The sequence below is a fragment of the Pan troglodytes genome, chromosome 17 (genome assembly GCF_028858775.2).
Source record: "Pan troglodytes isolate AG18354 chromosome 17, NHGRI_mPanTro3-v2.0_pri, whole genome shotgun sequence".
NCBI lineage: Eukaryota > Metazoa > Chordata > Mammalia > Primates > Hominidae > Pan > Pan troglodytes.
In genome coordinates, this window is record NC_072415.2 from 27,403,039 (window position 1) to 27,429,852 (window position 26,814).

Here is a 26,814-nt window from a genome sequence, read left to right on the forward strand (position 1 = left end):
TTTGTCTGGGGCATAAATGAGTATATCAGTCCGGTGTGAGGTTTCCCGTTGAGGTTAAACTTCTTGGTCAGCCTGGCTCTTTGGCAGTCATTCTGAGAATTAGAATGCAGCAGGCAGAAAGCTCAACATTGTACAGCACATTCTGATATAGTGACTAGCTTTTATTGGCTTATTTTCCAAAATATACTTTGCAATAATATGTGAATCAATTACTATGAAATGAGACTTTTCTGCATAGATACCTAGCACAGAGAATCAGCATCTTATAAGGAATGACCTAAAATGACAGTTTTCTTTTTTTTTAGAGACAAGTTCTCACTATGTTGCCCAGGCTGGTCTCAAAGTCCTGGCCTCAAGTGATCCTCCTGCCTCAGCCTCCAGGGTGGCTAGGATTACAGGAACAGCCACTGTACCCCGCGACAATTTTCTTATCTACCACTTTCCTGCTTTTATATAACCCCAGAATGGAGACTAATTGGTCACTTGTAGTCCATTTTAAACATAGTAACTAGTACTATTAATTCTCAGTTAGGAGCCCGGTGCAGTGGCTCACACCTGTAATCCCAGCACTTTGGGAGGCCAAGGTGGTCGGATCTCTTGAGGTCAGGAGTTCAAGACTAGCCTGATCAACATGGTGAAACCTTGTCTCTACTAAAAATACAGAAAATTAGCCAGGCATGGTGGTGCATGCCTGTAATCCCAGCTATTTGGGAGGCTGAGGCAGGAGAATCACTTGAACCCAGGAGGCAGAGGTGGAGGTTGTGGTGAGTTGAGATCGCACTGTTGCACTCCAGCCTGGGCAACAGAGTAAGACTCTGTTAAAAAATAAAAAAATAAAAAAATAAAAGCCGGGCGCAGTGGCTCATGCCTGTAATCCTAGTACTTTGGGAGGCCAAAGCAGGTGGATCACTTGAGGTCAGAAGTTCAAGACCAGCCTGGCCAACATGGCGAAACCCCTCCTCTACTAAAAATACAAAAATTTGCCGGGCGTGGTGGCACGTACCTGTAATTCCAGCTACTTGGGAGGCTGAGGCAGGAAAATCTCTTGAACCCAAGAGGCGGAGGTTGCAGTGAGCCAAGATTGCACCACTGCACTCCAGCCTGGGAGACAGAGTGAGATTCTGTCTTAAAAAAAAAAAAATTCTCAGTTATGGTCTTAAAGTCTGAGAGGCCAATTCCTATACAAGAAAAAGATAGTGATAGTCTGTGTCATGAAAAGATCCTCAGGCACACTGGCCCGTGGACAGACACCTTGCTGCAATCAACCTTTACAGCAATGAATTTCCTCTACAACCAAGCTCAAGATTTCTCTCTAGATACTTTATACAAGAATGAGATTTGAACAATAAGGAAGGAAACTGCAGATCCTGAATTTTCCAAGACAATTTAGATGTTAATCAATTTTGTCTATAGGTATCGATATTGGTACACATACAACCCAGAAAAAAAAAAAGTCCTTTGTCAGACCAAGCGTCCTGGTTTTTAGTTCAGAAGCATCGTGTTCTTCCTTCCCTCAAATCACTGCTGCTTCCTCCTCTCTCACTTGGAAATCTATGTGGATTTTCCTACAGATTATAATTTGCTGATCTAACTAGTCTCCAGATTAATCTCTCCTGCTCCTCCCTGCTTTAAAATAGCTCATAGGACTGCTGATCGTATTTATGTATGTATATGTAGACTTAGGCGTGCATAAATATCAGAGATTACATAGGCTTTCTGTGGCCCAAGAGGTGAAATTATTTTGAGCTACCCACTCCATCTTCCCTTCTCTCCCCACACCAGTTCTCTATCTGTGGAAGCCCAAAGTGATTGCATAGGATTTCTATTAATTCTCCAGCAGAGACTTAAAGTCTGGGGTCTTGTTAGCCTTTGGGTTCCTGCTTCCAGATATGATGCTTCTATTCTGTATCATGTTGATTTGGACCTAAACCCAGTCCCTCCTTCCATGTACACACGCACACACTCACACTCACACATGCACGGAGTCCAAATGACTCCATACATTCAGGATGTGGGGTACAAGGAGAAGAGTAGATGTCAAAAGCACCCAAAAGCAGTCTGCATAAAATGGTTCTTAAACTGGCCGGGCACAGTGGCTCACGCCTTTAATCCTAGCACTTTGGGAGACCAAGGCAGGTGGATCACCTGAGGTTGGCAGTCAAAGACCAAACTAGCCAACATGGCAAAACCCCGTCTCTACTAAAAATTCAAAAATTAGCCAGGCATGGTAGTGGGCACCTGTAATCCCAGCTATTTGGGAGGCTGAGGAAAGGAGAATTGCTTGAACCTGGGAGGCAGAGGTTGCAGTGAGCAGAGATCGCACTACTGTACTCCAGCCTGGGCGACAAAGCGAGACTCTGTCTCAAAAAAAAAAAAAAAAAAGAATAAGTAAATAGATAAGAAAGAAATTAACTTTACACATTACAATTCTCTCTCTCCATGTGTATATATATATGTGTATACATACATCTATACACATATATATGTATAGATATGTATGGGGGTGGGAGGAAAGGAGACATTAACTGCAGAAGATGAGGTGACACTTTGGCAAAACTGAAAATTCGGAGTAGAAGAGGTCAATAAGAATGTAAGCTCCTGGATCCCTCCCCTAAAATTCTCAGCAATATTGGTGGTTGGAGGGAAGTACTAAATTCTCCCCATCCGGTAAGATGAGGGCTACAGTACATTTAGACAATTTTTTAAAGAAAGGGTGGTTGAACCAGAGGCAGAAAAACTGGAAATTTGAAACCTCAAATTCCAAAAATACACAAAAAGGAAGACACAACCACAGCGACCCAGAGCTGATGCAATGAGAATTCATGGGATAATAGAAATATCAGAAGCCAGAAAGCCAACTTTTCCATATCTGAAATGTGACTACATGCTCTCTGGAGCAATTTGCCTCAAGTTGAATTTGGGTGAGAGGTTTATAATCCAGGAAAATCCTACATGTAGTTACATTGCCAATACTTTAGAAATTTTAAAGCACACCCCTACATGTTTATCTTATTTGATTCTCCCAACATCTTCCTAAGTACCCCTCACACTGCACATAGCCACTGAGCCATGCCGCCCTAGTTCGGGAGCTGGGGCTTTGCTTCCTCCACCACTGAGCCGCTAGTGTCAGTTATCCTGCCCCGTTTTGGGTGTCCATGTGGGGAAAGTCTGGGGCTTTATCTATAGAATGAACCATGGGCAGTAGGCAGGCAGCTGGAGGAACAGCTGCCTTGACTCAAATAGCACAGAAGGCGATACTCTCTAAAACAGAGCTTGCCACCAGGGGTGCTGTAGGGGAGAAAATATTCTTTTCCTTACCCATTGCTAGGTCCATGGCTGAGGTACCTATAGCAAAAGACAGATTAACAAGAGCATACCAATTTATTTAAATTTCATGTAACACAAGAGCCTTTGGAAACCAAGACTCAAAGAAACAGGGAAACGTGTTTTTATGTTAAACTTGATGAAGAGGGGACAGTGGAGGAGAAGTGTGATGAGACAAAGGGAGTGTGATGTAATAGTAATAAACTAGAGGGAACTTAGCAAGGCCAGTTTACTCAGATTCTTCTCTGTGTTCCTGGGTGTTCATTGATAAGGACTGCTCAGCCCAGCGTGGTGGCTCACGTCTATAATCCCAGCACTTTGGGAGGCCCAGGTGAGCGGATCCCTGGAGCCTAGGAGTTCGAGATCAGCCTGGGCAACATAGGGAGACCACTGTCTCTACAAAAAAATGTAAAAATTAGCCTGCAGTCTCAGCTACCTGGGAGGCTGAGAGGTGGGAGGATCGCTTGAGCCCAGCAGGTCAAGGCTGCAGTGATTGTGCCACTGCGCTCCAGCCTGGGCGACAAGAGTGAGACAGCGAGGACTTACCTCAAAAAAATAAAAAGAAGAATGCTCCCTTTCTCTGGGTATACAAAGGGCACCTCTCACATGAGGATCTTATGATCCACTCCAGAGGCAGGTCAGAGAATTCTTTTCTGGCCTTCTTCAGGGGACAATGGCAGAGAAGATTAGAGAGTGAACTTCTTGCTTCTTCAGTTCTCTCAAATATAAGGTGTCATATTTTGGGGTAGTGAAGTCCCAAGCTCCCAAACTGCACACAGCACCTAGCATGGGCTTGGTTTGGAAGACTTTCATTTGCCTGACTCTTTTGCTGTCTCCCTTTGTATCAGCACCTCTCATCACCAGCCCAGACTATCTCCAAGGCCAGGATGCCCCATCTTTCTCTTCCTCACCCCTGCAGCACTGGTCATCTTTTGTGGTGACCTTGGCCTCATCACCCTCATCCCCTCACCTCACTTCCCTGCTGGGGTGAGTCTGCCAACTCCTCACTTCTCTTTTCATCCTATATTTACAGCATAAACCCTATGGCTTGCTGCTCCATTCCCTCTTTTGATTTCAAAAGTATACTTTGAGGCCAGGTGCAATGGCTCACGTCTGTAATCCAAGGACTTTGGGAGGCTGAGGCAGGAGGATCGCTTGAGGTCAGGAGTTTGAGACCTGCCTGGGCAACATGGTGAGACCTCATCTCTATAAAAAACAAAAAAATTCACCAAACGTGGTGGTACATACCTGTAGTTCCAGCTACTTAGGAGGCTGGGGCAGGAGGATCCCTTGAGCCAAAGAGTTTGAGGCTGCAGGGAACTATGACCTTCCTGTTGTGCTCCAGCCTGGGCAAGAGCAAGACCTTGTCTCTCAAAAAAAAAAAAAAAAAAAAAAAAACAAACCCTACTTTGAAAGCAAAACCAATGAGCAAGATGTATGTCTCTTTCCCTGCCCTTTTGCCATACACTCCTTGTGATCCTCAAGGCCTGTGAGCATCTCTGTCTGAACCTGGAAGAGGATGTACAAAGAGGTGAGGAGGAGGAAAGCACACAGCATCACGGTCTTTCTCCATACAGGTGAGATTTATTACCTGCATTTGCATATGAAGACATTGGGGTGAAGATTTGTAAGTGACTTATGCAAGTTCAGTCAGGCCAGCAGCAGCAGCACCGCTGGAAACAGAACTTCTGACCCATGCAGGCAGGCAGGGAGGGAGGTTTTACTGTATTGGGTGGCTGCTCAGAAGCCCACAGGGATTGGCTAACATATTCTAGACATATAACCCTAACTTTATCGTCAACTTTATGACATGTCAATAAGATTAAAGCAGCAGGCAGGCTGGGTGCAGTGGCTCATGCCTGTAACCCCAGCACTTTGGGAGGCCAAGGCGAGAGGGTTACTTGAGCTCAGGAGTTTGAGACCAAGCATGGTGGTGCACACCTGTAGTCCCAGATACTTGTGGCTGAGGTAGGAGGATCACTTAAGCCCAGCAGGTGGAGGCTGCAGTGAGCTGTGATCATGCCATGGCACTCCAACCTGGATGACAGAGCAAGACCCTGCCTCAAAAACAAAAAACAAAAAAAACCTCTACAAATAATTCACCATGTTTGTATAATATTTATGCTTTACCAAGCACATCACCATCCATCACCTCATTTATCCTTATGAAATCTCCATAACACAGATGTTATTCCCATTTTATATGTGAAGATATTAAGGCTCAGACAAGGTCATAAAACTGGGAATTTGCATAATCAAGAATTAAAGGCTGTTCTTGTCTTTGAAAGTGGAGGTCATTCTCCTGCACTTGGCTGCTCTGAAATCCTTTTATGTTGTTGTGGACAAAGAGTTTCACTCTGTCACCCAGGCTGGAGTGCAGTGGGGCAATCTCAGCTCACTGTAGCCTCAACCTCTCAGGCTCAAGTGATCCTTCCACCTCAGCCTCTCAATTAGCTGGAACTACAGGCGTGCCCCACCAGGCCTGGCTAATTTTTGTATTTTTTTGTAGAGACGGGTTTTTGTCATGTTGCCCAGGCTGGTCTTGAACTCCTGGGCTCAAGTGATCCTCCCACCTTGGCTTCCTAAAGTGCTAGGATTACCGGCCTGAGCCACCGTGCCTGGCCTGCTCTGAAATCCTTCATGACTGACCATCCCTACATCTCTTGGGGTTGTGGGTCATTGTGGCACAAGTAGCTTTAACTCAATTGCTCCATGAGTCTCAACAACTAAACAGTGTTGTAGGTTTGCTTTCTGTATGCCCCAGTTCACTTTATTGCACCTCACAGTCAGAGACCATTTGTCTAACCCAGGCCAAACATCTTTCAAATGGGTGTTTGTTCTTAATGACAATTCTATATGCATGAAAAATTGGGATAGATCGTTCCCTACTGCTACTGGAAAAGTGCTTGCCATAGATGCCTTAGTATTAGACATGGCATGAGAGCCTGTGTCAGTTAGGATATAGACAGTCACAATTAAGAGGAAAGGTAACTAGACCCGGTTGAAACTATAACATAATTTTATTGGTTCTTCTAAGTGCCAAGTTTACAAACCACATAATCCTCAGGTATGGAATTATCTGGACATTTATGGCACAATCAGGGCTCTTGGACTCCATTCATTATCTCTACCCTCTTCCAAGCATTTGGTTTCTTCATTGTTCTGGCCTCTGTCCTAGTGGTGTAATGGACACATCAGTTCCTGTTTCCACATCTGTGCATACCCTGTCAGAAGGAAATGAGATCAGTTTTGTCCCAGAGGTCTAGGCTAAGCCATGAGTTTTATTCTTAATGGACTGGTGGAGTGCCATGCTGGAACCAGTCATCAAGGCCAAGGCCATGGATGCACCAATTGACTTAGCCCAAGTCCACATTCACCCTTTGAAGCCAGGGCGAGTATCACCTTTTCCTGTACCATATGGTCCCCCAAATGGAAAACATACACTGTTGGAAAGGAGAAAGGGGGAATGGCTACTGGGGAGGGAACATCAAGTGTCTACGCCTGCAGAGCTTCCCACCCCGCATGCCAGGGCATGTGGAGTGACTAGGTTAAGATATGCTGAGATCACAGCAGGCCTTGGAGCTCACATAAGGCTGGAACAGCCAGAGTACCCAGTGAGATCTCCATCCTTCAGCCATTGTATACGCTGTACAAATGTGTCTACTTTCTAAGCTTGCCATGATAAGAAAGAATTGCCAAGTACTGTGCTACCGAGCCATTTTGATGATTCTTATGCCATGAAAATAATTTCACAGTAATAGCCTCAGGCAATCTTCTCCTGACGGCAGTACTTTTATGAACTATCTTAAATTTCCATTTCTAGAAAAGGTTGTGGAAAAACTAGTTTGGATAGCACCTAATCTCTGAGTCTGAACATAAAGTATAGCTTTGATATCAAGAATCGATTGAGTGCTCTTCACCAACCTTCCCCATAAGTGGGTTTGGGATTTATCCAGCTAGGTTTGATTGGAGATGATACTAGACTTTAGCCCTCTAGCTCCCCTAGACCAGGGTTTCTTATTTGGGGGCCTCAGAGATAAACACTCTGCCCTCAACCTGGCTTCCATCACAGAGCTTTGGTTCCTAAGGTCTGAAAACAAAATGTAGGGTGAGAAGGAAGGGTAATCCCTCCCCAATGCCTCAAGCTGGTCCAACTCTTAAAGTTACAAAAATAATCTATCCAGAGTTTTTTCCAGGGCTGACCTGAAGCTTGGTGGTAGTTAACTCTTGAACTTACACTGAAAATGAGGACATAGGAGGAAAGGGAAAGAAGGGGCTAGCCAGAGTCCTTTCCTTTCCATCCTTTCACCCAGGCCTTTAGCAAGTGATTGGGGCCTGGCTCTTTCTTACTTTCCCCTCACCCTGCCTTCATTCTAGAGACCCTCAGTGCAAAATATAGAGAATATACCAGTCTGAAGTAAGATGTGTGTTGAGAAATGCTGAGGTGGGGCCAGGGCCACTCATGAGCATGCAGCCCCTGGAGTCACAAAGGGCTTCTTGCTCAGAGGGCCCTGCACTCAGACCAGCACTTTGCTATCCCCATCCTAAAGTAAGATGACAATGAAGTTTGCCACATCGATTGACTCTGCCTTTCATGAAAGATTTTTCTGTAGCATGTGATGCTGTTTGGTGGCATTTTACCCACAGTAGGACTACTTTCAAAATTGGAGTCTGATAAGGTTTGGCTTTGTCCTCACCCAAATCTCATCTTTTTTTTTTTTTTTTTTTTTTTTTTTGAGATGGAGTCTCGCTCTCTTGCCAGGCTGGAGTGCAGTGGCACAATCTCGGCTCACTGCAACCTTTGCCTCCCGGATTCAAGCAATTCTCCCGCCTCAGCCTCCCGAGTAGCTGGGACTACAGCCACCCGCCAGCACGCCTGGCCAATTTTTGTATTTTTAGTAGAGACGGGGTTTCACCATGTTGGCCAGGATGGTCTCAATCTCCTGACCTCGTAATCCGCCCGCCTCGGCCTCCCAAAGTGCTGGGATTACAGGTGTGAGCCACTGCGCCGGCCTTAACACTTCTTTTTTTAAAAAAAATCAAGTGGTCTTTAGTATTTTTCTATTGATTGAATGTTTCATAAAATGAGACTATACAGTAGTATATGGATAGAACTTATAAATAAACATATATAGGTAGTACGCCCCCAATTTTTTTTAATTGAGAGTACTTGATCATAAACGTGCTGGAATTACAGGCACGAGCCACTGCGCCCGGCCAAATCTCATCTTGAATTGTAGCTCCCATAATTCCCACGTGTTGTGGGAGGGACCCGGAGGGAGATAAGTGAATCATGGGGGTGGTTTCCCCCATACTGTTCTCGTGGTAATGAATAAATCTCACGAGATCTGATGGTTTTATAAGAAATTTCTTTCCCCTTTTTGCTCGGCTCTCATGCTCTCTTGTCTGCTGCCATATAAGACGTGCCTTTCGCCATGATTTTGTGGCCTCCCCAGCCATGTGGAACTGTGAGTCCATTAAACCTCTTTTTATTAGGCTGGGTGCAGTGGCTCATGCCTGTAATCCCAGCACTTTGGGAGGCGGAGGCAGGTGGATCACCTGAGGTCAGGAGGTAGAGACCAGCCTGGCCAACATGGTGAAACCCCATCTCTAATAGAAATATAAAAAGTTAGCTGGGCGGGGTGGCACATGCCTGTAATCCCAGCTACTCGGGAGGCTGAGGCAGGAGAATTGCTTCAATCCGGGATGTGGAGGTTGCAGTGAGCCAAGATCGTGCCATTGCCCACAGCCTGAGCAACAAGAGCAAGACTCCATCTCAAACAAACAAACAAACAAAAACCGGCCGGGCGCGGTGGCTCACGCCTGTAATCCCAGCATTTTGGGAGGCCAAGGCGGGCAGATCACCTGAGGTCAGGAGTTCAAGACCAGCCTGGCCAACATGGTGAAACCCCGTTTCTACTAAAAATATAAAAACTAGCCGGGCATGGTGGTGGACGCCTGTTATCCCAGCTACTCAGGTGGCTGAGGCAGGAGAATTGCTTGAACCCAGGAGACAGAGGTTGCAGTGAGCCGACACAGTGCCGCTGCACTCCAGCCTCAGCAACAGACTGAGACTCGGTCTCCAAAAAAAAAAAAAAATTCTTTTTATTTATAAATTACCCAGTCTCACGTATGTCTTTATCAGCAGTGTGAAATTGACTAATACAGAGTCAATTCTTTCAAACCCTGCCACTGTTTTATCAATCAACTAAGCTTCCAGAATATTCTAAATCCTTTGTTTTTGGTTTTTTGGTTTTTTTTTTTTTGAGACGGAGTTTCACTCTTGTCGCCCACGCTGGAGTGCAGTGGTGTGATCTCAGCTCATTGCAACCTCCACCTTCCTGGTTCAAGCGATTCTCCTGCCTCAGCCTTCCGAGTAGCTGGGATTACAAGCGCCTGCCACCACAGCCAGCTAATTTTTGTATTTTTAGTAGAGATGGGGTTTCATAAAATGAGACTCTACAGTAGTATATGGATAGAACTTATAAATAAACATATATAGGTAGTACGCCCCCAGTTTGGCCCCATGTTGGCCAGGCTGGTCTCAAACTCCTGACCTCAGGTGATCCACACGCCTTGGCCTCCCAAAGTGCTGAGATTACTGGAGTGAGCCACCATGCCCAGCCTTTTGTTGTCAACAGCGTTCACAGCATCTTCATCAGGAGTAGATTCCATCTCAAGAAACCACTTTCTTTGCTCATCCTTAAGAAACAGCTCCTGATCCATTCACGTGTGATCATGAGATTGCAGCAATTCCACCACATGTTCAGGCTCCACTTCGAATTCTAATTATCTTGCTATTTGCAGCACATCTGCAGTGACTTCCTCCATTGAAGTCTTGAGCCCCTCAAAGTTACCCATGAGAATTGGAATCTTCCAAATTCCTGTTAATGTTGATATCTTGACCTCCTCCCATGAATCATAAATGTTCCTAATGGCATCTAGAGTGGTGAATTCTTTCCAGAAGGTTTTCAGTTGACTTTTCCCAGATCCATCAGAGGAATCACTATGGTAGCTCTAACCTTACAAATTGTGTTTCTCAAATAATAAGAGTTGCAAGTTGAAATGACTCCTTGACCCATGAGCTGCCAAATGGATATTATGTTTGTAGGCATGAAAACAACATTCATCTTCTTGTACATCTCCATCAGAGCTCTTGGGTGACTAGCTTCATTGCCAATAAGCAGTAATATTTTGGAAGGAATTTTTTTTCTGAGCAGTAGATCTCAACAGTGGGCTTAAAATATTCAGCTCACGCCTGTAATCCCAGCACTTTGGGAGGCCAAGGCGGGCGGATCACAAGGTCAGGAGATTGAGACCATCCTGGCTAACACAGTGAAACCCCGTCTCCACTAAAAACGCAAAAAATTAGCCAGGCGTGGTGGCAGACACCTGTAGTCCCAGCTACTCGGGAGGCTGAGGCAAAAGAATGGCGTGAACCCAGGAGGAGGAGGTTGCAGCGAGCCGAGATTGTGCCACTGCACTCCAGCCTGGGTGACAGAGTGAGACTCCGTCTCAAAAAAAAAAAAAAAAATTTCAGCAAACCATGATGTAAACAGATGTGCTGTCATCCAGGCTGTATTGTTCTATCTGTAGAGCACAGGAAGAGTAGATTCAACATAATTCTTAAGGACTCAAGGATTTTTAGAATAGTAAGTGAGCATTGGTTTCAACTTAAAATCACCTGCTGCGGTAGCCCCTAATAAGAGAGTCAACCTGTCTCTTAAAGCTTAAAGCCAGACATTGACTTCTCTTCTCCAGCTATTAAAGGTCTAGATGGCATCTTCTACTAGTAGAAAGCTGTTTTGTCTACACTGAAAATCTGTTATTGAATGTAGCCACCTTCATCAATTACCTTAGCAAGATCTTCTGGATGACTTGCTGCAGCTTCCCCATCAGCACTTGCTGCTTCACCTTGCACTTTTATGTTATGGAGATGGCTTCTTTCCTTAAACCTCTGGATCAAGCTCTGCTAACTTCCAGGTTTTCTTCTGCAGCTTCCTCACCTCTTTCACCTTTTTCTTCTGCAGCTTCCTTCACGGAACTGAAGAGAATTAAGACCTTGCTCTGGATTAGGCTTTGGCATAAGGGAATGCTGTGGCTGGTTTGATCTTTATCCAAACCATTCAAACTTTCTCCATATCAGCAATAGGGCTGTTTTGCTTTCTTATGACTTGTATGTTCATTGGAGTAGCACTTTTAATTTCTTTCAAGAACATTTGGCCAGGCACAGTGGCTCACGCCTGTAATCCCAGCACTTTGGGAGGCGGAGGCAGGCAGATCGCCTTAGGTCAGGATTTCGAGACCAGCCTGGCCAACGTGGCGAAACCCCATCTCTACTAAAAATAGAAAAAATTAGCTGGGCTTGGTGGCGAGGGCCTGTAATTCCAGCTACTTGGGAGGCTGAGGCAGGGAGAATTGCTTGAACCATGGGAGACAGAGGTTGCAGTGAGCTGAGATCATGCCATTGCACTCCAGCCTGGGCAACAGAGTGAGACTCCATCTCAAAAACAAACAAACAAACAAACAAACAAAATAAAACCATTTCCTTTGCATTCACAACTTGGCTAACTAGTTGGCACAAGAGACCCAGCTTTTGGTCTGTCTCAGCTTTCAGCATGTCTTCCTCACTAAGCTTAATCATTTCTTGCTTTTGACTGAAAGTGAAAGACCTCTGACTTCCTTTCACTTCAACTCTTCTGGGTGATTATAGTTATCAATTGGCCTAATTCCAATATCATTTTATCCCCCGGAATAGGGAGACCCGAGGAGAGGGACAGAGATGAGGGAACAACCAGTCAGTGGAGCAATCAGAACACACATGTTTATTGATTAAGTTCATTGTCTTATATGTGTGCGGTTCGTGGTGACCCCAAACAATTACAATAGTAACATGAAAGATACTGGTCAGCCGGGCACAGTGGCTCACGCCTGTAATCGCAGCACTTTGGGAAGACAAGGTGGGTGGATCACGAGGTCAGGAGTTCAAGACCAGCCTGGCCAAGATGGTGAAACCCTGGCTCTACTAAAACCACAAAAATTAGTCAGGCGTGGTGGCAGGTGCCTGTAATCCCAGATACTCAAGAAGCTGAGGCAGGAGAATCGCTTGAATCCTGGGCGGCAGAGGTTGCATTGAGCCGAGATCGCATCCCTGCATTCCAGCCTGGGCGACAGAGTGAGACTCCGTTAAAAAAATAATAATAATAAATAAATAAAATTTCTGGTCACAGATTACCCTAACAGGTATAAAAGTCATGAAAAAGTTTGAAATACTGTGACAGTTACCAAAAATGTGACAGAGACCAGAAGTGAGCATATGCTACTGGAAAAACGGTGCCGACAGACTTGCTTGACACAGGGTTGCCACCAACCTTCATTTGTAAAATATGCGGTATCTGGAAAGTGCAGTAACACAAAGCACAATACAAGGCTAGTACAAGGTGCACTTGTATTAGCCAAACACTGATGCTGAAAACAATGACATATAAAGACAGGGAAAGAGAAGGTACCCCTCAGTTCCTTTTCCTTTCAGTCCTTCCTTACTAAGCCAAAGGTAGAGTGATGGTAGGATATGAGCATATTAAGAAGTGAAAAAAAAGCCAGTGCAGTGGCTCACACCTGTAATCCCAGCACCCTGGGAAGCCGAGTTGGGAGGATCACCTGAGCCCAGGAATTTGAGACCAGCCTGGGCAACATAGCGAGACCCCATCTCTACAAAAATTACAAAAAATTAGTGGGGCTTGATGGAGCATGCCTGTGGTCCTAGCTACTCAAGAGGCTGAGGCAGAAGGATCACTTGAGTCCAAGAGTTCAAGGCTGCAGTGAGCTATGATGGCACCACTGCACTAGGCAACAGAGCAAGACCCCATCTCATAAGAGAAGAAGTGAAGAGGCCCTGCACAGTTGCTCACGCTTGTAAACCTAGCAGTCTGGGAGGCCGAGGTGGGCAGATACCTTGAGTTCAGGAGTTCAAGACCAGCCTGGCCAGATGGCGAAACCCCATCTGTACTAAACGTACAAAATTAGCCAGGCTTGGTGGCACACATCAGTAATCCCAGCTACTCAGGAGGTTGAGGCAAGAGAATCACTTGAACCTGGGAGACGGAGGTTGCAGTGAGCCCATATCCCACCACTACACTCCAGCTTGGATGACAGAGCAAGACTCCATCTCAAAGAAAAAAAAAGTAAAGGAAAAAAATCTTAGTTACTTGTATGTAGTGTTTCCCCTGTTCTAGTAAAAATAAAACATATATCTATGCATAAGCAATGAAATAGAAAGTGTGTAACTTAGGTGATTCTGAGTCTAAGTTAAATGCGCTTATCTTTCCCATTGAAAACTGCTACTGCACAATGCAAAGCCAAGTGGTAAAAATTCATGCGAATAATTTTAAATTGTAGTTTATCTCTACTTAGAACAATTCTAAATAGCAAACAGAAAACACCAAGACAAGTTGGCAGAGAGGAAAAAGACATTTGAGTACCTTTAATGATACTGTTTTTTGTGTTTTTGGGAGGGGCTATATATATGTACTTTGCCCTGGGCCCTGTGAATTCCAGAGCTGGCCCAGGGCTGAGCTTAGACACCTTCATTGGAAAACCACTGCCAGAAGATTCAGGTGCACAACCAGAGCTGGGGATCTTGGGTCTATTTCAAAGGCTTCGGAGTCCTCTACTCCTACCTGCCCGCTTCACTGCACACCTGGCCCCTCTCCACGTTTGCCTAAGGCAGTCCTGAACTCAAAGTATTCTGCCTTGCATAGCTGCAGCTCTCTCTCAAATAAGACTTACCCTATGTGCTTAATTTTTATTTTTTTATTTTTATTTTTTGAGACAGAATCTTGCTCTGTTGCCTAGGCTGGAATGCAGTGGCACAATCTCAGCTCATTGCAACCTCCGCCTCCCGGGTTCAAGCGATTATTCTGCCTCAGCCTCCCAAGTAGCTGGGATTACAGGCACGCATCACCACATACAGCTAATTTTTGTATTTTTAGTAGAGACGGGCTTTCACCATGTTGGTCAGGCTGGTCTCGGACTCCTGGCCTCAAGTGATCTGCCCACCTCTGCTTCCCAAAGTGCTGGGATTACAGATGTGAGCCACTGTGCCTGGCCAAATGTGCTTAATATTAAAGCCAACACTTGCCCAGCTGCTCTGAAAGGACAGCTCAGTTTTAAAAGCACTATGTCCTGACTGCACGTGTTACACATTTTTATTCCTTGAAGTAACAAGGCTCTTTTCTCTCGGTTTCCAAATGCTCCTTGACTTCTCAACTAAGTGTACATTGATACAATCACAGTCATTTTCCTAATCAACTCCTAATCAATGCCAGGTTTTCCATCCTTGGAGGTCCTTGAGGCTCCCTGAGGTCTTCCCACCTTCTTCTTCTGATGAAGAACATCACCCTTGGTCTTAGCAGGGCTGGCCTGGCTCCACCCACCAGGCCATGATGCCCCCTCTCTTCCTGCCTCTGTCTCCTCCACCCCTTTCTGTTCACCCTCCCTCTTCTGCCCTGTACCACCCTGGTGTTCTGCTCTCCACCATCTGCCCTGGCATCAGGGGATGCTTCCTCTTCACATCAATTCCTATTACTTCGACTAAAACAAACCCTTAGACCAGACTGTTATTTTCTTTTTCTTTTTTTGGGATGGAGTCTCACTCTGTCTCCCAGGCTGGAGTGCAGTGGTGCGATCTCAGCTTACTGTAACCTCTACCTCCCAGGTTCAAGCGATTCTTCTGCCTCAGCCTCCCGAATAGCTGGTATTACAAGCATAGGCCACCAGGCATAGGCCACCATGCTTGGCTAATTTTTGTATGTTTAGTAGAGATGGGGTTTCACCATGTTGGCAAGGCTGGTCTCAAACTCCTGGCATCAAGTGATCCATCGGTCTTGGCCTCCCAAAGTACTGGGATTGCAGGCATGAGCCAAGCCACCGTGCCTGGCTGACTGTCCTTTTCTCTGGACAGAAATGTCATCCCGAAAGTTTCAAATCACCCTATTGATGGTTTTGCCCAAAGAAACCAATCATTTCATCATTCTGAGATGCCCTCTACTGAACTTTTTATTTGCATTTTCTTCTATGGCAAACCTTTCACCTAGGCTTAGGATGAGAGGTATCTTATGGAACTTTCACTGATTTCAAATAGCCTACACTGTTACTAGATCTATATGTATTATTTATGTCCTTAGAAAGTTAGAGATTTCAGAGGCTAAAGATATCATCTAATCCAACTCTATGCTTTACTGACAAGAAAACTAGCTCAAAGAAGTTAGTTTACTCCTAGCCACCCAGCTAGTATTATGCTGGCCTAGTGTCATAGTTAGGTCTTCTGGAGCTAAGCTCAGTTCTCTTCCTTCTGTATCGGGGGCAGCTTCGGTTACTGCATATCAAAATCACAAAAAGCAGATTGAGGCTTCTTCAGAGTGTTCTACTTACGTGAGCCCAGAGGGAGAAGGAGAAAGCAAATTGGAGGCTCTGAGTGGTTAGCCCTTTAGTAATAAAGAACCGGTGTTGGGCCAGGTGCGGTGGCTCACGCCTGTAATCCCAGCACTTTGGGAGGCCGAGGCGGGTGGATCACAAGGTCAGGAGTTTGAGACCAGCCTGGCCAACATGGTGAAACCCTGTCTCTACTAAAGATACAAAACATTAGCTGGGCGTGGTGGCACACGCCTGTAATCCCAGCTACTCAGGAGGCTGAGGCAGGAGAATCACTTGAACCCAGGAGGTGGAGGTTGCAGTGAGCCGAGATTGCGCCATCGCACTCCAGCCTGGGTGACAGGGAGAGACTCGGTCTCAAAAAAAAAAAAAAAAAAAAAAAAGACCTGGTGTTGTTTTCAGCATTATAGGAATGATGCCAGTGGTAAAAAAAAAAAAAATCACGCAGCTTGGTTTCAGGGATGATGATGACCTCATCAGCACTACAACAGCCACCACTATCTCCAGCCTACAGCCCCCGCCTGAAGCCCTCACACTACTTCCTTGTATAGCATCACAGGAGAGAAGTAAAGACAGCATTAAGGATCAGGGGGAAGGGAACTTTGCTGCTGCTGTTGTAAGAAACTGGAGAAAGGCAGACTAGAGGTGCGGGAAATAGGCGAGGCCAGGACCCAGCAGGACCAGCTCAGAGGCGGACTTGGGGACAGTCACCTCCCAGGCGGCAAGTGGAAACCGGAGTCAGAACCTGAGCCAGGTAGATTTGCTCATCTAAGATCCAACAATAACATGGATTTGTAGGTCAATCAGCTTTGCTCTAAAACTCTAAAGAGTTTCTACATTGTTACCTCATTTAATCCTCAACAACCTTGAAATTTAGGTATTTGTTTTTTTATATAATGAGAGATGAAGAAGCCCAGATTTAGAGATGCCAAATGACTTGAGCAGCTACAGAAGTTCAATTCTCTTTCCCCTGTTTCCTTAGTGTTTTTTTTTTTTTTTTTGAGACAAAGTCTCACTGTTGTGCAGGCTGGAGTGCCATGGCACAAATTCAGCTCGCTGCAACCTCCGCCTCCCAGGTACAAGTGATTCTCATTCCTCAGCCTCCTACTGATGCGTAGCTGGAACTACAGGCATGCGATATCATGCCTGGCTAATTTTTGTATTTTTAGTAGAGACAGGGTTTCGCTATGTTGGCCAGGCTGGTCTTGAACTCCTGACCTCAAGTAATCCACCAGCATCGGCCTCCTAGAGTGCTGGAATTACAGATGTCAGTCACCGCGCCCAGCTCCCCAGTGGTTCTAAAATATCTCCCAATGCAATGTAAAAAATGCATCAATTTTTTAAAATTCCAAACATGGGAGTGTAAGACTCTGGAGCAGAGTTAAGGGAAATGTGCCTGGAAAGGGAAATAAAGCCCAAGGGCAAGTATGAACCTGTCATTGAGAGTAAAAAGGATGAGAGGCCAAGGGCAATGGTTCATGCCTATAATCCCAGCACTTTGGGAGGCTGAGGCGGGAGGATCACTTGAGCCCAGGAGTTTGAGACTAGCCCCGACAACATAGAGAGACCCTGTCTGTAAAAAATTTTTTTTTTTGAGACGGAGTTTCGCTTTTGTTGCCCAGGCTGGAGTGCATGATGCGATATCGGCTCACTGCAACCTCTGCCTTCCGGGTTCAAGCAATTCTCCTGCCTCAGTCTCCCGAGTAGCTGAGATCACAGGCACGCACCACCACACCTGGCTGATTTTGTATTTTTAGTAGAGATGGGGTTTCCCTATGTTGGTCAGACTGGTCTTGAACTCCCGACCTCAGGTGATCCCCATGCCTTGGCCTCCCAAAGTGCTGGGATAACAAGCGTGAGCCACTGCACCCAGCCTGTACATTTTTTTTTTTAATTAGCCAAGTGTGGTGGTGTGCACCTGTAGTCCCAGCTACTCAGGAGGCTGAGGTGGGAGGATCACTTGAGCCTGGGATGGTGAGGCTGCTGTGAACTATGATTGTCCAGCCTGGACAAGTGAAACCTTGTCTCAAAAAAAAAAAGGGTAAGAGCTCAACTTTTCGAAAAAATACCCATGCTATCTGACCTACCACCCTGGCTTAGTAAAGGGTACTGCCATTATGTTTCTAGCTCAGAGTTCTCAATCCACTGCCAAAGCCTCAGTTACTATCACCCAAACCTGTTAGCCAAGTGTCAACTTCATGGACAGAATATGTTGCACTTAGCAGCTGCATTACGATAACAGAGTTCCCCGGAACTGAATTGTTGTTACTTCCAGCATTAGACGCAGGCATTAATTTACATATACCTGCATACACATCACTGTAAACGTGCCTGAGTCCAGATTCTCCTTTTGCAGAGAGATTTGATAGCCCCTGGATGTGGATGCAGGGCTTCACATCCTGATGCCCGGGATGATCATCCATAACGCACAATGTGGAAAATGCCCTGCCAGGAAACCAGGCTGCTGTGTGTGAACCTAGTGAGCAAGCATAGAAACAGGAAGGCTGAGATTAGAGCCTGCTCTACAGCGTTTTGATGTTTCCTGAGCCACTGCTGAGGCTCTGAGAGCTGATCAAAGGTACCTCTGCAGGCTCAAATTAACACAGAGTTGGTGAATCAGGCCAGCACCTGCCTGCAAATAGCAGCATATTTCACCAAATCAGGTTAATCTTTTCATCAAGGCAGGAGGTGGCAATCCTTTCATAAAACTTTCACAAGTTAAGTTTATTCCTGTTGTACCTTAGCTTTCTGAAGGAAAAGTAATGAATGGCCTGTTCAATTTTCTTCCCTTGGAGGTACGTATTTATTTTAAAGCTGATCTTTACCTCATGGTGTATACCATTGAAGACCTCCAGCCCTAAAGAACTTGCCTTGTTTCAAAAATGGTGGAGGTTTTGGGGTTGAAAGAGAAGAATGGGAAGGCATTGTCATAAATCTTCACTTTCCTTTTAATGCAGGTGGGATTTATAACTTCAAGTATTTGTATAAGAGCAGTACCTCACCTCTGTTTGGGGAAATATAGCTAAAAAGCCATAATTTTTGCAGAGAGAAAGCAGAAAGGCGCAGCACAGAGTAAACTATAGCCACTGGATAGATTTAAAGCTTCTAACAGAGCTCAAATAAAAAACAGAAACTAACTTAAAAAAAAAAGTTACTAGCCTAAGGCTGCAGGCTCAGAAAACCGATACCTACAAAGGGAAATGAAATGCATCGAATAATAGATTAAGTGTTAATACTTACGCAGAGAAGCTTCAAAACAGATTTCTTGCCTTGGAGGAGTTCATTATTTCAGGCATTGGCTAGTCATAAGACTTAGGAAACCAAGAGGATGTGTCAGATCCTGCAAGTCTCTCCAAGAAGCAGATGTGGTCACAAGGAAATGGAATGGGGGAGGGGAGGGAGGAATTCGAGAGAGCAGAAAAATAAGTTGAAATATTTGGAAAATAGAGCTTGCATATGATTATCTGCCAAAGCAACCCCCAAATTTTTATTGAACAGTATAATAAAAATGGAGACAGTTCCAAGTTGTTTCATTTCGGGGATAGGGTGTGGAAAGAGTGTGAGCTCACAGAATCACCCCATGACTGTGGGCCCCATTACAGCTGGTAACCACAGACAAGCTGAACTTTGAAGAGTGTCAGTTTCCTCAGCTACACAATGGGAATAACACGTCCCATTAGGGTTGTGAGGACTAAATATGTATATGTGGTATTCAACAAATACAATAATAATATAATAGATAATAATTTAATATAAGGTGTTTGATAAGTATATCTTTTCCTTCTCAAATTAATCCAACACTTTCACTTCAATACTGGGTTTACAGATGATACCAGAAAATAACACTATAATGGAAAGGGCTATTGTTATTTATCTATTTGTTTTTGAGATGGAGTCTCATTCTTGCCCAGGCTGGAATGCAGTGGCGTGATCTCCTCTCACTGCAACCTCCGCCTCCCAAGTCCAGGCGATCCTCCTGCTTCAGCCTCCCAAGTAGCTGGGATTACAGGCATGCACCACCATGCTCTGCTAATCTTTGTATTTTTAGTAGAGATGGGGTTTCACCATGTTGGCCAGGCTGGTCTCGAACTCCTAGCCTCAAGTGATCTGCCCACCTTGGCCTCTCAAAGCACTGGGATTACAGATGTGAGCCATCACGCCTGGCTGGGCTATTTTTTTGTTTAAGTTTCTTACTTACATTTTTTCAATTAACAAAAGTATATATTTATGGTATACAACATGGTGTTTTGATATGTGTATACATTGTGAAATGACTGAATCAAGCTGTTAATTAGAGAATTTAAAATAAATGATGTTCTAGATTGTGTAGATTTATTGTACAAGCAGGCTAGGGGAAAAAATGTTTTGTTCGTTTTGTTTTGTTTTGAGACGGAGTCTCGCTCTGTCGCCCAGGCTGGAGTGCAGTGGCGCGATCTCGGCTCACTGCAAGCTCTGCCTCCCAGGTTCACGCCATTCTCCTGCCTCAGCCTCCCGAGTAGCTGGGACTACAGGTGCCCGCTACCACGCCCGGCTAATTTTTTGTATTTTTAGTAGAGATGGGGTTTCACCGTGTTAACCAGGATGGTCTCGATCTCCTGACCTCGTGATCCGCTGGCCTCGGCCTCCCCAAGTGCTGGGATTACAGGCGTGAGCCACAGCGCCCGGCCAATGTTTTGTTTTTTTTTTTTTTTTTTGAGACAGTGCCTTGCTCTGTTGCCCATGCTGGAGTGCAGTGGCGCAACCACCGCTCACTGCAGCCTCAAACTCCTGGGCTCTAGCAATCCTCCTGCCTCAGCCTCCCAAGTAGTTGGGACTAAAGGTGCACACCACCATGCCTGGCTAATTTTTAATTTTTTTGTAGAGACAAGATCTCGCTATGCTGCCCAGACTGGTAAGCCCCCACGCTCAGCTGGGAAAAGATGTTGACTAATGTAATACACTTTGGCTTTTCACAGAATCATTCAAGTGAATCAAATTTCAAAATGAAAATCAGGCTAGGCACAGTGGCTCACACTTGTAATCCCAGCACTTTGGGAAGCCGAGGCAGAAGGATTGCTTGAGCTCAGGAGTTTGGGACCAGCCTGAGCAACACAGCGAGACTTCATCTCTATAAAATTTTAAAAGCTAGGCCTGGTGGAGCTCACCTGTAGTCCTAGGTACTCAGGAGGCTGAGGCAGGAGGATCATTTGAGCCCAGGAGTTCAAGACTGCAATGAGCTATGACCACATCACTGCATTCCAGCCTGGGTGGCACAGCAAGATCCATTCTCAAAACAATAACCACCACCACCAAAAAATCCCTGAAAATCATTGGAAAGAAATTAAAAGCAATAAAACATTAATAATCAGACTAGGTAACAGTCAAAAAGTTGTTTTGACTTGTTAAACAGGATAATTTTTTAAAAGAGGCATATGTAAAAATTTAAATGTGTACCTTTTGTTGCATTTCAACCTATTTACAGCCTCTGAAAGCCTTATCCTCACATTACAATTTATATGGAGATAATTTATGCCTTTAGAGTATTAAAATATATATTAGCAAAAATTTGAGACAAGATAGGAGAATTGAATTTGTCCTAAGATCATAAGTTAGAATGATCTGATCAAATAAGAATATGTTCAAGTTTCAGTAATTTTCTTTATAAAGAAAATAATTTGGAGGCTGGGCACGGTGGCTCACGCCTGTAATCCCAACACTTTGGGAGGCCAAGGCGGGTGGATCATTTGAGGTCAGGAGTTCAAGACCAGCCTAGCCAACATGGTGAAACCCTGTGTCTACTAAAAATACAAAAAAAGAGTGGGACGTGGTGGCACACGCCTGTAATTCCAGCTACTTGGGAGGCTGAGGCAGGAAAGTCACTTGAACCTGGGAGGTGGAGGTTGCAGTGAGCCGAGATTGAGCCACTGCACTCCAGCCTGGGTGACAGAATGAGACCCTGTCTCAGGAAAAAAAAAAAAGGAAAATAGTTTGGAATATTTTTTAAAAACAAAACAAGCTGACACTTCCTAGAGTAACAATTTATCTTCTGAAATCCCTCCATGGTTTTATTTTCCTTACCTGTATGTTAAATATTTGTCTATAAATATGTTCCTTCTAAACCTGAGTAAATTTCCATCATTGGATTTGGTTTCCTTTCTAAGTCACCCACAGTGTGCTTCAAAGGTTGCACGTTCTATTGATGTCTATAACACATTTCATTCAAAAACCCCGTTTCCTTGATATTTAGTTAAATCTCTGTACTACTTATTATTTTTATTCATTGATTTCTCATGCTTCCTTTCTTTGCCAGCTGTGCTATTGTAACCATCAACCCTAAGTTACTGCTCTTCTTTCAGCCACAAAGCATTTGTTGAATGTCTCTCTTTTCAGCCTCTGAATCATAAAACTCAGCCCAGAACATAGCCTGTTTTTAATTAGAGGTCACGATTTTTGGAGGTTAAGACTTGACACATTCTCCTGTTAATGAGCTGAATGAGACCTAAAACTGATCTCTAAACATTGCTTTTTGCTCTCTGGCCAGTTTCCAGAGATAAATTTTACTTTTTGATTTAATACAAATGAATATTTTGTATTCCTGCAGTAAGTTTTGGGGTCTATCACTCAGAGGCTTAGCTTTACATATGGTATGAGCTATGTGTATATAGTACCAAATATCAAATTTATGCTAAACTCTAATTGAACAAGCTGACCTGGGTGACAAAATAATTCTACAGCAAATTATATTTCTGTAAGACAAATTACATTTCTGTAAGACTCTAATCTTCAGTCCTTCTGTCCAAACAAAAAAGACTACAGAAACAATTTTTGTTTTGTTTTTAGGTCTGGAAAAAGAACGGTCAACTCCCCATGTTCTGGATAAGGACAGAAACAATGGCTGATTTAAAGAATTATTTAAGGCAATGGTTCTCAATCTTGTCTGTGCATTGGAATCACTAAGAGATCTTCTAAAAATTCCCAACTCGAGGCCACAGTTTTTTTTTTGTTTGTTTTGTTTTGTTTTTTGTTTGTTTTTTTTAGCTTTCTAGGTGATTCCAGTGTTCAGTTAAGTTTGAGAACCACTGATTTGGAGTTTCAAAGTAACTATAGTAAAATTCTAGTTTCTAGTAATAGTGGATTTTTTTTTTTTCCTTTTTCAGACTAATTCCCTCCAGGTTAACAATCATAAAGTGTGAATGAACAAAAAGTTAAATAAACAAAAAGCTAGTTGAAGGCCTGAAGAGTAACCAAAAGCATAAACTGGAGGGTCGTCTTCCCCTAAAAGAAGAGAACTTCAAGATGTACAAGTTTGCACCTTTTGCCTGAAGGCAGTCCTCATTCTTCAGAAGGTTAGGGGTGGCAGAAAGCTGCATCTTCAGTGGCTTGAGATGTCAAGGACAGAAATGGGGTGGGCAGAGCAGAGCAAAAGTTAAGAAAGTTAGGAGAAGAATTCTGGAAAGAGGAGAACTGAAGAAGGAGCAAATCTCAACCTCTGAATAGAAATTTTGTTCAAATCCCTAGTTGGTTTGTGCAGCAGGGGAGACGCCAGTGGGCCCATTGAAAGGCATCAGCCGGAAGCTGAAAACTAATCAGAGACTTCGGCTGCTATCCATTATAGGATGGTTTGAAGTTTCAGTTCAGGCGAATGAGCTGCTTGAGGACAAAAGTTAACTATTCTGAGAAATGTAGCCAAATCCATAGTCTTTATTAATGTACCATCCATACTGTCCAGCATATAATAAAAAATCACTAGACAAGCAAAAAAAAAAAAAAAAAAAAAGTGACCCCATACAGAAGTGAAATATGATCAATGGAAACTGATTCTGATTAGGACATGTTACAATTAGCAAACAAGTATTTAAGGCAGCTATTATAAATGCTTATAAGGATATATATTCATAATTAGTAATGAGGAATCTCAGAGAATTAGGAATGCTAAAGAACCAAGTGGAAATTTTACATGTGAAAAATACTAGCACTATAATGAAAGTCCACTGGATACGTTCATGAGCAGACTGAAGACAGCAGAAGAGTTAGTGAATTGCAAATAAATTATACAAATTATTCAATATAAAACAGAAACAAGACTGAAGAAAAAAGAGCTTCAGAGACATACAGGACAACCTCAAGTGATCTAATGTAAATTTGCTGGAGTTCTGAGACAGGAAAGCAAGAAATAAATTGAAAAAATGGCCAAAATTTCCGCAAGTTTGATTTTAAAATAAATAAAAAAACATAGATTTACAGATCCAAAAGTTCAATGAACCCCAGCTAAATAAGTACAAACAAACCATACCTAGGCATATTTTAGTGACACTGCTGAAATTCAAAAATAAGACAGCCAGAGAAAGAGACATTATATTTATGAGAATGATACAAATGACAGCTGATGTCTCATCAGAAACAATGGAGGCCAAAAGACAATAAATGCCTGCCAAGTGCTGTAAGAAAAAAAGCTATCAACCCAGAATTCCCCATCAGTGAAATGATCCTTCAAAGATTAAAGTGAAATAAAGTCATTTTCCATGAACTCATTTTCAAAGCGTTTCAATAAGCCTAAACTTGTCACTGGACTACAATTCTCAAAGAAATCATTCAAGCTGAAAAGGAAAGACCTCAGATGTCACTCAAATCTATAGGAGACAATGAAGAACATCAGAAATGGTCAATGTTTGGCAAATATAAAAGATACATTCTTTTTTCTCTTAATCATTTAAATGACGCTTGTTTTAAGTGAAAATGATAGCATCGTACTGTTGCGTTTATTATGTATGTAGCTGTAATATATGTGAAAAACCAAGGAAGAGAGGAGAGGGTGAATGGAACTATACTGTTGCAAGGTTCTGTATTTTATGAAGCTGTATCATATTAACCCTAAGTGGATGGTAGTAGGTCAAAGATGTATGCTGTAATACCTAGAAGAACCATTTTAAAAATATGGTGTATAGTTTATAAACCAATAGAAAAATTAAACCACAAAACTGTACTTGTACCCCCTAAATCTATGAAAACAGGCCAGGCTTGGTGGCTCACATCTGTAACCCCAGCACTTTGGGAGTCTGAGGAGGGCAATTCACTTGAGGCCAGGAGTTCAAGACCAACCTGGGCAACATGGCGAAATCCCATCTCTACTAAAAATACAAAAAAATTAGCCTGGCATGGTGGTGCATGCCTGTAATCTCAGCTACTTGGGAGGCTGAGTCACAAGAATCCCTTGAACCCAGGAGGTGGAGGTTGCAGTGAGCCAAGATCACGCCACTGCACTCCAGCCTGGGTGACAGAGCGAGACCCCGTCTCAAAAAAAAAAAAAAAAAGAATACTTTTTTAAAAAGAAAAATTAAAACAAAATCAGAGAAAAAGACATTATATATATGAGAATGCTGACATTCTCATATATCTTAATATGATATATAATATATAATAATAATGATATAATGATATATAATAAAAATATTCAACCTGAAAGAAGGCAGGAAAAGAGGAGCAAAGAAAAAAGCCAAATGGTAAACTCAATCTAAACATATCAATAATTACAGTAAATGTAAATTGACAAATGCTAAGTAAAAGGCAGAGATCATTAGACTAAATAAAAAAGCAAGACCCAAACTATATGCTATGGGATGAACTTCAAAAACACAAATAGGTGAAAAGTAAACAAATTAAAAAGATATATTGCACCATGTAAATTATAAGCATAAAAATCATTTCTATTTGGCTTTGATATGAACAGCTTTTTACATTTATCTTTTCACTTAAATGTACCTGTTTTTAAATAATGGATTACATTCATTCAACACCAACTATTATCAACCATGACCTGTAACAACCTCAATAGGGAAAAAATGAAGTAAAACATAGGGAATTTAAGGTGACTTACAGTTTTTCTTTTAAATGAGTCATATGGCTCCTTTCCTTCTCCTTCCAGTATGAGTGATGAAACACCGTAACAGGGCAAACCTTTTAGGACTTGCTCATTTCCCTCATCTATACTAAAGCAAAATGTTCAGCCTTTGATCTAGCTGTTGGAGCAAGTAATGATTCTGGATCACCTTTGCGTCATTCATTTTTATTAATGTTTATTTTGTTCCTTGTATTTACTTTACTAGTACTTTTTGGGTTTTTGTCTATTTCTGTGACTCTCTGAGGTGAGGCCAGACCATTCTAAGCTCATGTGCCCTACGAAGCTGCACCCCACAGGCTAGAGCACAACATTCCCTCACCTAATTTTCTTACGCCTCTTGGTAGTCATCAGCAGTTTTTTTCTTTCACTTACAAGAAAAGTCTTTGAGTTTAGCTCTTTCTACAGTAGGGACTTTCTAAAATAGTTTCAAAATTAGACAAATTTGTATTTTTCTACATTCTTTAAACAATACTGAAGCTCTGATGCTCCCTCACACTTAGACAATTCATAGCTGGGGCAGGGCTGGAAAGAACATGACTGTAACAACAAAGAAAGCTCATACTAAGCATGACTACAAAGAATGGTTTTGTGGCATGTGACAAATCTGCTCAACCATACAAGTGAAAGGAGCAACACCAATTCCCTTCTGGCCATCTGGGCTTTGTAAGTGATTGTCTATCCCAACAAACTCCACTTGTACATAGCACCATTTTTTCACAAACTGTGACCTTGGAAAATACTCACCTAATAAACTGACAATCCCACCATAGACAGAACCCCACTGTTTATTTCATCATTTTAGAAAACACTTTGAGATGTTTTAAAAGGTAATTTCTCTGCAAATACTATGCTACATTTGAATACAAATGCCTTAACTAAATGTACCACTGAACAAAGGTTATTTTAAAGGGTAACGTGGAAAAAGGGCAAGAGATTGCTTGCGTTGTTTTCTTCTGAAAACTTAGCAATAACCGGATGCTTCAAGACTTTTCTTTATAACATGGCCACGTTTTAAACTACGCAGGACAGATCAGTAAGGGATTTAGTGGCTAGCTAAACACTAAAATGATTCATTTCAATTTGCCATGCAGTTTAAGTAAAGCTCTAAGGGCCTGCTATGCCTCCTATCAAGAGTAAATATCACACATCCTGTTTATGCAAACTGGCTTGTTGTCCACAGG

At 43.2% G+C, this 26,814-nt stretch overlaps 2 long non-coding RNA genes across 2 annotated transcripts; one reads left to right on the top strand and one right to left on the bottom strand.

The window, feature by feature from the left end:
- Nucleotides 1-3,122: 3,122 nt before the first annotated feature.
- Nucleotides 3,123-24,435, top strand: LOC107969448 (uncharacterized). Its single transcript, XR_010151857.1, has 3 exons — nucleotides 3,123-3,655; nucleotides 4,810-4,901; nucleotides 22,576-24,435. It is a non-coding gene; the product is annotated as an uncharacterized LOC107969448 (long non-coding RNA).
- LOC741407 (uncharacterized) lies at nucleotides 6,326-20,436 on the bottom strand. The gene is made up of 3 exons (XR_170583.6): nucleotides 18,997-20,436; nucleotides 18,062-18,232; nucleotides 6,326-6,548 (listed from the first exon to the last, which is right to left on the bottom strand). It is a non-coding gene; the product is annotated as an uncharacterized LOC741407 (long non-coding RNA).
- Nucleotides 24,436-26,814: the final 2,379 nt, after the last annotated feature.